Source organism: Heterocephalus glaber, unplaced genomic scaffold, assembly GCF_053883595.1.
Source record: "Heterocephalus glaber isolate CG9 unplaced genomic scaffold, H.glaber_assembly_v1.0 deba00001690, whole genome shotgun sequence".
Lineage (NCBI taxonomy): Eukaryota > Metazoa > Chordata > Mammalia > Rodentia > Bathyergidae > Heterocephalus > Heterocephalus glaber.
In genome coordinates, this window is record NW_028258415.1 from 4,749,910 (window position 1) to 4,761,126 (window position 11,217).

Below are 11,217 nucleotides of genomic sequence, written 5' to 3' on the forward strand. Positions count from 1 at the left end.
AAGTTTTTAATTACATTTTCAATTTCATTGGTTGATATTGGGTTGTTCAGAATTTTTAGGTCTTCTTTGTTCAACTTTGGTAACTCATATGTATCTAGGAATCTGTCCATTTCTTGTGTTGTCCATCTTATTGGCGTATAGGTTCTGGAAGTAGGTATTGATGATCATCTGGATTTCTGCTGGGTCTGTTGTCATTTCACCCTTTTTATTCCTAATTGCATGGATTTGGGCCTTTTCTTTCCTTTTTCTGACAAGGTTGGCTAAAGGGTTGTCAATTTTGTTGATTCTTTCAAAGAGCCAACTCTTGGCTTCATTGATTTTTTGTATCATTCTCTTAGTCTCCATTGCATTGATTTCTCCTCTGTTCTTTATAATTTCCTCTCTTGTATGAGCTTTGGGTTGTCCTGCTCTTCTTTTTCGAGAAGCTTGAGGTTCAGCATCAGGTTGTTTAACTGGACTCTTTCTGTTTTCCTAATACGAATATTCACTGCTATGAATTTCCCTCCTAAGATTGCTTTCATTGTTTCCCATAGATTCTGATATGTTGTATTGTCATTGTTATTTAATTGAAGGAACTGTCTGATTTCTTCTTTAATTTCCTCTGTGACCCATTGGTTATTCAGAAGTGTTTTGTTCAATTTCCATGTCTTTATGAAATTTTTTGAGTTTCTTTTGCTATGGATCTCCAATTTCATCACACTATGGTCTGATAATATACAGGGGATATCTTCAATTCCTTTGCACTTACTTAAACATGTTCTATGTGTGATTATGTGGTCTATTTTTGAGAATGACCCATGTGCATCTGAGAAGAATGTGTATTCTGAGTTTGTTGGCTGGAAGACTCTATAAACATCTGTTAAGTTCATTTGTTCAAGAGTTCGATTGAGATCCAGTATTTCATTCCTCATTTTTAATCTAGTTGATCTATCTATTTGTGACAGTGGGGTGTTGAGGTCCCCCACTACAATTGTATTAGTGCATATATGACTTTTCATGTCCATTAGTATTTGTTTTATATAGTTGGGTGCACTAGTGTTTGGTGCATAGATATTTATGATTGTCATCTCTTCCTCTTGGATTCTTCCCTTTACAAGGATGTAGTGTCCTTCTTCATCTCTCTTAATCAGTGTTGATTTGAAATCTCCTTGATCTTCTGAGAGGATAGCTACTTCTGCTTTTTTGGGGGTTCCTGTTGCATGCAGTATTGTTTTCCACCCTTTAACTTTCAGTCTATGAGTTTCCTTTTGAATTAAATGTGTTTCTTGTATGCAGCATATTGTTGGATTTTGCTTCTTGACCCATTCTGCCAGTCTATTTCTTTTGATTCGTGAATTGAGACCATTAACATTGATGATTATAACTGAAACGTATTGAGTTGTCATTGCCATGATCTTTTCTTTTTGTTGGGTTCTCCCCCTTTTCATTTAATTTCTTGTCATGCCAGATGGGTTCATTCTGCTTTGCTTCCTGGGGTTGTGATCCTCAATGTCTGTTCCTAGGATATTGTGTAAAATTCTTTGGAGTGCTGGTTTGGTATTCACAAAGTTCCTAAGGTGCTCTTTGTCATCAAAGTATCTTATTTCTCCATCCATTTTGAAAGATAGTTTTGCAGGGTACATCAATCTGGGTTGGAGGCTGTTTTCTTTTAGGGCTTGGAATATGTCACTCCAAGCTCTTCTTGCCTTGATGGTTTTTGTTGAGAAGTCTGCTGTGATTCTGATGGGCTTTCCTTTGTATGTGATTTGTTTCTTTTCTCTGATTTGCTTGTAGGACTTTGTTCTTCTGTTGAGTTTCTGGAATCTTAACAATTATATACCTATGTGTAGATTTTTTTTGATCAAGACTATTTGGGGTCCTATATGCATCACTTATCTGTATGTCAAGCTCTTTTCCCCTGCTTGGGAAGTTTTCTGCCATTATTTCTGTGAGGAGATTTTTTATGTCAGCTCCACTCTCTCCTGTTTCTTCATTGAGCCCAATCAGTCTTATGTTATTCTTCTTTGCATCATCTAGCAGCTGCTGGATTGATTTCTCATGTTCTGTTATAATTTTGAAGCAATTTTTTTTTCCTGGTCACTAATTGCAATCTTATCTTCTATATCTGAAATTCTGTCCTCACATTGGCTCATTCTGCTGTGTAGACTTTCAATGGAGTTTTTCATGTCCTCGAAATCTATTTGCATCCGTTTTATGGATTCCATTTGTTTCTCTTGTTGGTATTCCATTATGTTCCTGAGCTCCTCTCTAGATTTGTTAATCATGTCTTGCACTAGGGGCACAATTTCTCCTATTATCTGAGAAATTATTTCTGATTTCATGTTTTCCAGATCCCCTTTTGTTGCCAGTTCAGTGGGTCCAGGTAATTGAGTATCAGAGTGTTCCATCTCATTTCCCTTTGGGGTTGCTGTAGGTGATCTGGAAGTCTTGTTCTGAGACTTATTTATGTGTTTTCTCATTTCGACTGGGGTGTAGGGCTGTTAGCGCCTGCATGGATTACCTTCTCTGAGCTGGGTGAGGTGGGACAGGGGCCAGGAGCAGCAGTAGGGATGGTGACCCAATAGCCCTTTCCTGTGGGCTGGAAGCAGCCAGATGGATGGTGGCTGGGAAACCCCTTCCTCTGAACCAGGAGCAGTTGGATGGTGGCTCAGAAGCCCCTCCCTCTGGGCCGGGAGCGGTTGGAGGGATGGAGGCCTGGAAGCTCCTTCCTCTGGGCCAGGAGCAGCGGGACAGAAGGTGGCTCAAAAGCCCTTTCCTCTGTGCTGGGAGCAGAGGGAGGGATGGTGACTGGGAAGTCCCTTCCTCTTGACCAGGAGCAGCAGAACAATGGCTCAGAAGCCCCTACCTCTGGGCTGGGAGCAGCAGGTCTCAGTACCTTGGTCTGGTGGTCTGGTGTCCTCTGCATCTTTGTAGTGTGGAATCAGTTTGCTGCCTGTCTTCTGCGGGGTAATTTGGTGTCTTCGGTGTGACTCAGGACCTCGGTAGGGTGTGCACAGACCTGCCTGTCTGCAGCGGGCTGATTCAGGGTGTGTTTTGTGAGACTGGGGACCTCTGTAGGGTGTGGGCAGACCTGCCTGTCTGCAGCGTGTTGATTCAGCATCTTCTGCTTGACTCAGGACCTCGGTAGGGCTTGCACCGACCTGCCTGTCTGCAGCGGGCTGATTCGGCCTGTGTTACTGGCTCATCTTTTGCACAGACAAATATTTCTTTACTAGTACATTAAATTTTGTCATGAGTTATCATTCAAAGCTTTCTTTTAGAAGATTCTCATACATTTGTCAATTCTTTTTTTTTTTTTGGTATCGGAATCGAACTCAGGACCTTGAGCTTGTGAGGCAGGTGGCAAAACCACTGAGCTAAATCCCTGGCCTTGTTTTTAATTTATATATATGTTATGGAGGCTGTTAATTTAAGTGTCATGTTTTAATGGTCATACTTGTACTTAAAGTTGCTTACTTTGTTGGTTAAAAATTATTTAAAATAAAATTTATTATTGATTGTCTTCAATGTGGAATAAAAACTTTAATATTACATATTTAAACAAACATTGGCTAAGTTGATAAAGTTATATAAGTGTGCGGGAAGAGAAATGACCTTTATTGATCAATAGTCTGGGTGAAATACTCACTACAACTGAAGTCATTTACTGTAGGATAGTCTTCATATAAAGAGTACTTCTAGAAAATGTAGAGGTAGGAGAATTACAGGGCACACAGAAATACTCCACAGACATATTTCAGACCCTGAAAAATCTCTATAGCCAAGATGGGCACAATATTTCTTTGTATGGTTGAAGATATATATTTCTCACAATCATTATTATTAGATAATTCTAAGATTGACCTTACAACTCTTTGATTGATTTAGAGTAATCCCAAGAATAACTGAAATGAAGTAAAAATGAGGTTATCTGTCATCTAATACAATAAATTCTCCAAACAGCTACAGTAGATAGCATTTATAATTTACCCTAGGTAAGTAGTGAGATTTATGAAATAGTGACTATTATTAACATAGCATAAACTGTACACTTCCCCAAATCTGTACTTTCTAGCATAAACTGATTTTTTACCACTCTAGGATGATTTCATTTTGTTTAAAATAGTTTTTCAAGCTCAAAGTTTAAAAGAAAAAATGAAGGTACTCACTTCAGCCTTCATTAAATTTCAGCTTTGCAGTTTGTCAGATATTCCATTATTTTTAAGGAACTGTATGCATTACATTAGAAGAAAGTCTCTTTTCCATTAAAATTATTCAACGACAGAAAAAAAATTTAAAGCTACAACTTTTCACATTTTAAAATTTTCTTAGTCTCCTTACTCTGATTACAAGCATTAAAAGGAATTGTTCAAATAGAAAATGTATTTACTTAAATGAATGAATCAGGCTTGGGGTAGCTGTTAGACACTTGCCATGTATTCCCTGACATGGAAATTTTGTATGTATCTTGACTTTTTCCTAAACCAGGGTCTACTGAAGACACTGGTTTCCTGAACTTGAGCAAAGGAGCATGATTTCAGGCCTTACTCAGTTGCTTATAAGGTGTACTCTAGGATTTACTGTCAGAAGGAAATAAACTTCTATTGACTCATTGTTCTACACCAATTACAGGAATGTGACGGTGTTCATTTCTGTGACAAAATATTGGAGAAATTCAACTTAAAGGAGGAAAGGTTTATTTTGACTTTTGGTTCAGAGGTTTCAGTCCATGGTCACTTGACTCCATCATTTCTAGGACTATAGCGAAGCAGAATATCATGATGGATGGGTATGGTGGAACAAAGCTGCTCACCTCATGGCAGACATGGAGAAGAAGGGGGAGGTGGATAGAGAAAAGGAGGAATGAAAAGGTTGGAGATATGATATACCCTTCCAGGGCATGACCGTAATGACCCACTCCCTCCAACTAGGCTCTATCTCCTACAGATTTCACCACCTCTGAATAGTCCATTCAATTAAGAAACCATCAATGGACTAATACATTGACAAGATCAGAGCTTTCCTGATCCAATCATCTTCCAAAAGTCCTACTTTTCTGAATATTCCTGCATTGGGAACCAAGCCTTGAAATATAAACCTTTGGGAAACATTCCCAAGCTAAAGTAAAACAAATAATAATCTCAAATTGTTATTAAATGATTCCATCTTTTTATTCCAAAAGTACAGCCATTCCTGAGTTTATGATTGGATTACAGTCACATTAAACCCCATCTAACTTGAAAATATTGTAGGCTGGAAATATTCTGAAGTTGAAATGCATTTAGTACATCTATCATACCAAACATCATAGCGTAGCCTAGCATAGCTTACCTTTAATGTTCTTAGAATACTTACATTAGCTGAAAGTTAGGCAATAGAGCGTAAGATCTATAATCAGGTATTGAATATTTGATGTAATTTATTGAATACTGTGGCAACATAATATACTGTAGAGTACTAATTGTTTACCCCCATGATAGGGTGGCTGCCTGGGAGCTGACGTTCTCTATTGCTTACCAGCATCACAGTAGGTATTGTAATTGCCTATTTCTAGCCTGGGAAAAGATCAAAAATCAAATTATGGTGTCTACTGAATGTGTATCACTTTCTCACCATCATAAACCTAATTAATTATAAGTCAAACCACAGTAAGTAGGAGTCTGTCTGAATTCAGCTACATCAATAAAGTACCTAATCATTTAATTGGGGAAAATATTATGGAATTCCATTAATAATACTGGTTATAGAATACTACTTTAAACTTCAGATTGTAAGACCGTGGGCCTTACCAAATGCTCCGAGGAGCTGACAACAGCGAAGATCACCCGGGAGGGAACACACTGCACAAGTTGTAAAACAAACCTTTATTAGTCTGGCCAGATGGCACTCTCCAAGCTCCAAGCTTAGAGAGGCAACTGGCTCAGAGTCCAAGGCTGTTTTTATAGGAGGTTTCAGGGGAAGTTGGCAAGCAGAAATACAAAAGCAGAGGAGAGAGATAAAACAGACCTTTTACAGGTTGTCCTTAAGATAACATATTCAGATATGGAGTTGGGGAAGCATGACGGAACACCACGCACACAACAGACCTTCCTGGCACAACAACAAGCACATCCCTGGAACTTGATGTCTACCTGGTGATCCGTAACAGAAGCAGACAAGTTGGGGCCCTATTACAAAATGTAGTAACTGTTGTTCAGTCTCACAAGATGTTTTAATAGTCTCTGAAATAAAAGTTTACAGATGTTATCTTATACTAGAAGGTCTTAGGATTTTTCTTATCATTATATAACTATGCATAGACTTCACCCATGAACATAGTTTTGCAGTTTCCCATGTTATACAGACACTTCAAACCACCATCTTCTAACACACACTATGAACTGAATCTCTGTGTTTCCCAAATCTCCCAAATCATATTTTGAAGCCCTAACTCCCAATGTAATGGATTTTGAGGTAGGGCTTTGCAAAGTAATTTTAGATGAAGTCATGAATGTACTCCTATAAGATTTGTTTTAAAAACTGAGATGCCAGTAGGCTCAGATGGCTCCAACCATTTAAATTCTTGTGTAAGCAAACTGAAACCCAACTCAACTCAGTGTAAACAATGATGTGAAACTTAAGTTTAACCAGTTAGAAACCAGCAAACTAACCTATATTGCTGGACTTTCCACTTTAATCAAATCTATTTTCTTTGTCTTGCTTTCACGAATATTGCTTGGATATGGAGAGTCCCCTAAAGGCTGATATGTGAAGAGCTTACCTGCTAGCCTGTAGAACTATTTGGCAGGTGGTTGAATCTTTAAGGGGTGGGGCCTCATAGGAGGAAGTTAGGTCCCTGGGGGCATGCTCTTGTAGAAGATATTGGGACCTCAACCTCCTCACTCTGTCCCTTCCAGACTACTGTGAGGTAAGCAGTGTCCTCTACCATGGATTTTTGCCAGGACATATTATGCCATGCCTGGCCCAATCAACAGGGCCAGGGGACCATGGATGGAAACATTTGAAACCATGAAATAAAAAATAAAAAAGTCGGCAGCCTACGGAGGTGCTGGGCCCCAGCAACCTAGTACAGGTACCTTCCGCCCGAGTCCTCCCCCTCTCCCTTGGATCACTGCCTATCATGGCTTTGCCTGCCCGCCCCCCCCCCCACCGGACGGCACGTCAAGATGGCCGCCACTGGGTGCACAGGGCCATCCGGGAGTTGTAGTCCGTTCGGCGCGCCAATGCACTTCGCCGTGGCTTTCAAGTGGCATTGTGCGGCACGCTCCAGATTCCACTTGTCGCGAGGGTCGCTAAGGACGAGGACAGCATGTCCGCCAGGCTGCCGAAGCCCTGGTTCTCTGAACCGGTGGTCTTTGAAGATATAACACTGGCTTTTACCCCGGAGGAGTGAGAACTGCTGGATCTCAAACAGAAGTCCTTGTACAGGGAAGTGATGCTGGAGAACTGCAAGAACCTGGTCTCAGTGAAACATCAGTTTTCCAAGCCAGATGTGGTATCTCAGAGGAGGCAGAAGACTTCTGGCTGGTGGAGAGAGAGATTCTTCAACACACAATTCCTGAATGTTGTGGTGCTGAGGTTCCTAGGAACTCTCATTTGAGTCCTGTTCCTACTGAGAATCCCCTAGTAAACATCAAGGTTGTTGAGGTCCTCACCCTGAACCAGGAGGTTGCTGGTCCCCGGAATGCCCATTTGCAGGCCCTGTATGCTGAAGACAGTGGCCTGAGCATAGATGCCCTCAGGAAGCCAGCCCAGCAGCTGAGAACACATTCAGCAGACCCTGAAGTCGCTCACTAAAGGTTCTGGCAGTTACAGTATGAGGAAGCCATGGGTGCCTGGGAGACAGTGGCCCAGCTCCGAGAGTTGTGCCACCAGTGGCTACAGCCCAAGGTGTGCTGCAAGGAACAGATCCTGGACTTGCTGGTGCTGGAGCAGTTCCTGAGTGCACTGCCTGGGAAGTTCCAGACCTGAGTAGAGTTGCAGCACCCAGAGGACTGCCAGGCAGCCATAGCCCTGGTAGAGGATGTGATCTCAATGTCCAAGGAAGGCACACTGCCTTCCCAGGTGTCCGCCTGCTTTCCCAAGCAGCAGAGGAAAGAGAAGGATATAGCCATCTTGCCAGTGGCAGAGCTGCCTGAGGAGCCGGTAACCTTCCAGGATGTGTCTGAACTTCAGCCAGGAGGAATGGGGCCTGCTGGGCCCAGTGCAGAGAACTAAGTGTCACGATGTGATGCTGGAGACCTTTTGAAATCTAGTCTCCATGGGGTGGGAGACTGCAGCAGAAAACAAACAGTTAATTCCAGATTCTGATGTTCCTGCTGAAGAACCCATTTATGACCCAAAAGTGAATGAATTGTCTAGGGAGGGCACCCAGCCCTCTGCCTTGGAAGATCTCTTGGAAGGTGGCATCACAGAAGTCCTACATGCAGCATTTCAGAAAGAGGAGTTTGCTGAAGATAAAGCCATCCCCCAGAAGCACCTCACTGAGAACCCTGAGTCAAAAGCAGACCCTGGTCTCAGCACAAGACAAACTTCACCCCAGAAAATTCCTCCTAGAAAATGTTTGCCCAAACTACTCTCACAGTGTAAAAGTGTGACCCAGAGTTCACACATAAAAGATCACCAGAAGGGCTATGAGCCAGCCAAAGCCAGGGACAGCATTGGTCACATGAGCCAGAGTTCACATGTGGAGGTTCACCAGAAGGGCTGTGAGCGGGGCAAAGCCAGGGAGACCAATGGTCAAGTAACCCAGCATTCACAAGTGAAACTTCACCGGAAGGGCTGTGAGCCAAACAGAGCTGGGGAGAGCAGTGGTCATGTGATACAGCATTCACATGTGAAAGTTCATCAAAAGCTCAGTGAGCAGAACAAAGCTGGAGAGAGCGAGGGTAGTAAGAAAACCATCAGCCAATGGGTTCCACAGGTCATGTTTATAAAAATCCATAGTGGGAGCCAAATTAGTGGGTGCAGTGTATTTGGGAAGTTGTTCCGAAATCCAGGGTACTTTTCTGTACATAAAAAAAATCCACACAGGAGAGAAGCCATGTCTGTCAGAACTTTGGGAAAGCCTTCGTGCAGAGCTCTTCCCTCACACAGCACCAAAGAGTGCACAGTGGTGAGAGGCCCTTCCAATGCCAAGAGTGTGGCAGGACCGTCAATGACCTGCGCACCCACACTGGTGCCAAGCCCTATGCCTGCCAGGACTGTGGCAAGGCCTTCTGGCAGAGCTTCCACCTCACCCAGCACCAGAGGACACACACCACAGAGTGGCCCTATGTGTGCCACAAATGTGGGAAGGGCTTCACGCAAAGCTCCCATCTCATCGGCCACCAGAACACACATGGCAGGGAGAAGCACAAGAGGAAGCACAAGAAGCAGCCACCTCCCACCTCCTAGCCCCCATACCAGTGGGAGCATCCATCCCACCACCTCCCATGATGCTCCCATCTAGGGATAACGTGTGACAGGGAAGCTGAGGAGGACATCCTGTGATCAGAGGGTACTGACACAACCTGCTCAGCACATGAGTAAATAGATAAACTGTGGAGGACTTGCTAATGAGTACACGCTGGAAAGGAAAGATTTAGTTTTTACTAAAAGTAATGTTAATGAAATCTGAGAATGCTTATAAATTTTAAAAGTCGGGTACCAAATAGTCTTTGCCCTGATAATTATATCTGTAATAAAGTATTTATGTGTCAAAAAATAAATAAATAATTCCTCTTACAAGTCATTTATCTCATGTATATTGTATACCAGTGCATGGCTAAATAACAGAAAATTTGTGCTGAGAAGTGGGGTCATTGCTGGGACCATACCTGTCAATGTTTGTGGTTTTTTTTCTTTTTTGGGACTGGGGATCGAACTCAGGTCCTTGCACTTGCGAGGCAGGTGGCAAAACCACTGAGCTAAATCCCCAGCCCACTGCCAATGTTTTTCAGAAGCCTTTGGAACTGATTTACTGAAAGAATTTGGAAAAGTTTGGAGAGGAGGGCTAATGAAAGCCTAAAATATTATAATTGGAGCTTAATGGGTGGTTCTGGTGGGACCTCAGAAGACCATAAATCAGATAGGAATGCAGGTAGTAAAGGCTGTGCTGATGAGGTTTCAGAGGGAAAGAAGGGGTCTATTGGTATTTGCACTAGAAGTGACCCATGCTTTCTGGCAAGTAACTCTTCTATGTTTTGTCCATTCCATCAGGCTTTGTGGGAGGCTGAGTTTAAAGGTGATGGACTAATCTGGCAGAGAACATTTCAAGGCAACATAGCTTCAGGCTATTATCAGAGGCTAATCAATCTTCTGACTGCCTAGAAAGGGGATGGGGGCTAAAGAAAAAAAGATAACAGGGCTGGGGATTTAGCTCAGTGGTTCGGCCGCCTGATTCTCAAACTCAAGGATCCAAGTTCAATCCCTGGTACAAAAAAAAAAAAGAAGAAAAGAAAAGAAAAAAAGACAACAGAGACTCATGAAATTTCAAAGTACATGGACGGCCAGAAGGTCAGTGCCTCAGAGTGGGCAAAGACAAGGACTCTGGAAGGTAGCGATTATTTTTTGGGTACAAACAATAATTGGAGGGAGTATCAGGTGACTTAGAGGGCAGCAGTGGTCTTATGTTAATGCAAATCTCATGCTGACCAGGTTGGGAAGGTAGGTGGGATGAGTTAAGCTGATAAGGAATTTGTCCCTCCCCAGATGAAACCTTTTTCTTTTTGTATTACTACTCAGCTCTCATAGAACCAGAATATCTTTAGCTGATGTACTCTTGCCTTTCAGCAAGTGGGACCATTGAGGCCTCAGCTGTGACTGGAGGCAAAATGGAGTTATGCTTCTGCATGCCTTAGCCAGCTCTCAGCCAAGGAAGCTTTCCCATTGTTATGGGCCTTAGCTATAGGCATTATGAAATGAATTTTCCTCAAAATTTATGTAGAATGGCTCTCAACAGGCTATGGTATTGCTGAATCCTCTTATCCAGATTTACAGTGAAAATTGGAAACAAAAAGCAAAGCAGAAAGGTTTGAAAAACTGTTTAGCATGTGTAAAGTTCTAGCCACTAGGGTACAGTTGCTAATGAGATTAGTGCCATTAAATAAAGCCCACTATTTTGCACTAGCACAATAGGAAAAGTGTCTTAAGTACACCTTAGAAATTAGCAAAACTCCATCTATCACAGTCTCAAAGGTGTAAAAATGTAAACTCCTTTCAAAGACTTCTGGAGAAGACAGCACTGGGTTACCTTGC

At 42.2% G+C, this 11,217-nt stretch overlaps 1 pseudogene; it reads left to right on the forward strand.

The window, feature by feature from the left end:
* The first annotated feature begins 4,879 nt into the window (after nucleotides 1-4,879).
* LOC101713114 (neurotrophin receptor-interacting factor homolog pseudogene) lies at nucleotides 4,880-9,521 on the forward strand (annotated as a pseudogene).
* Nucleotides 9,522-11,217: the final 1,696 nt, after the last annotated feature.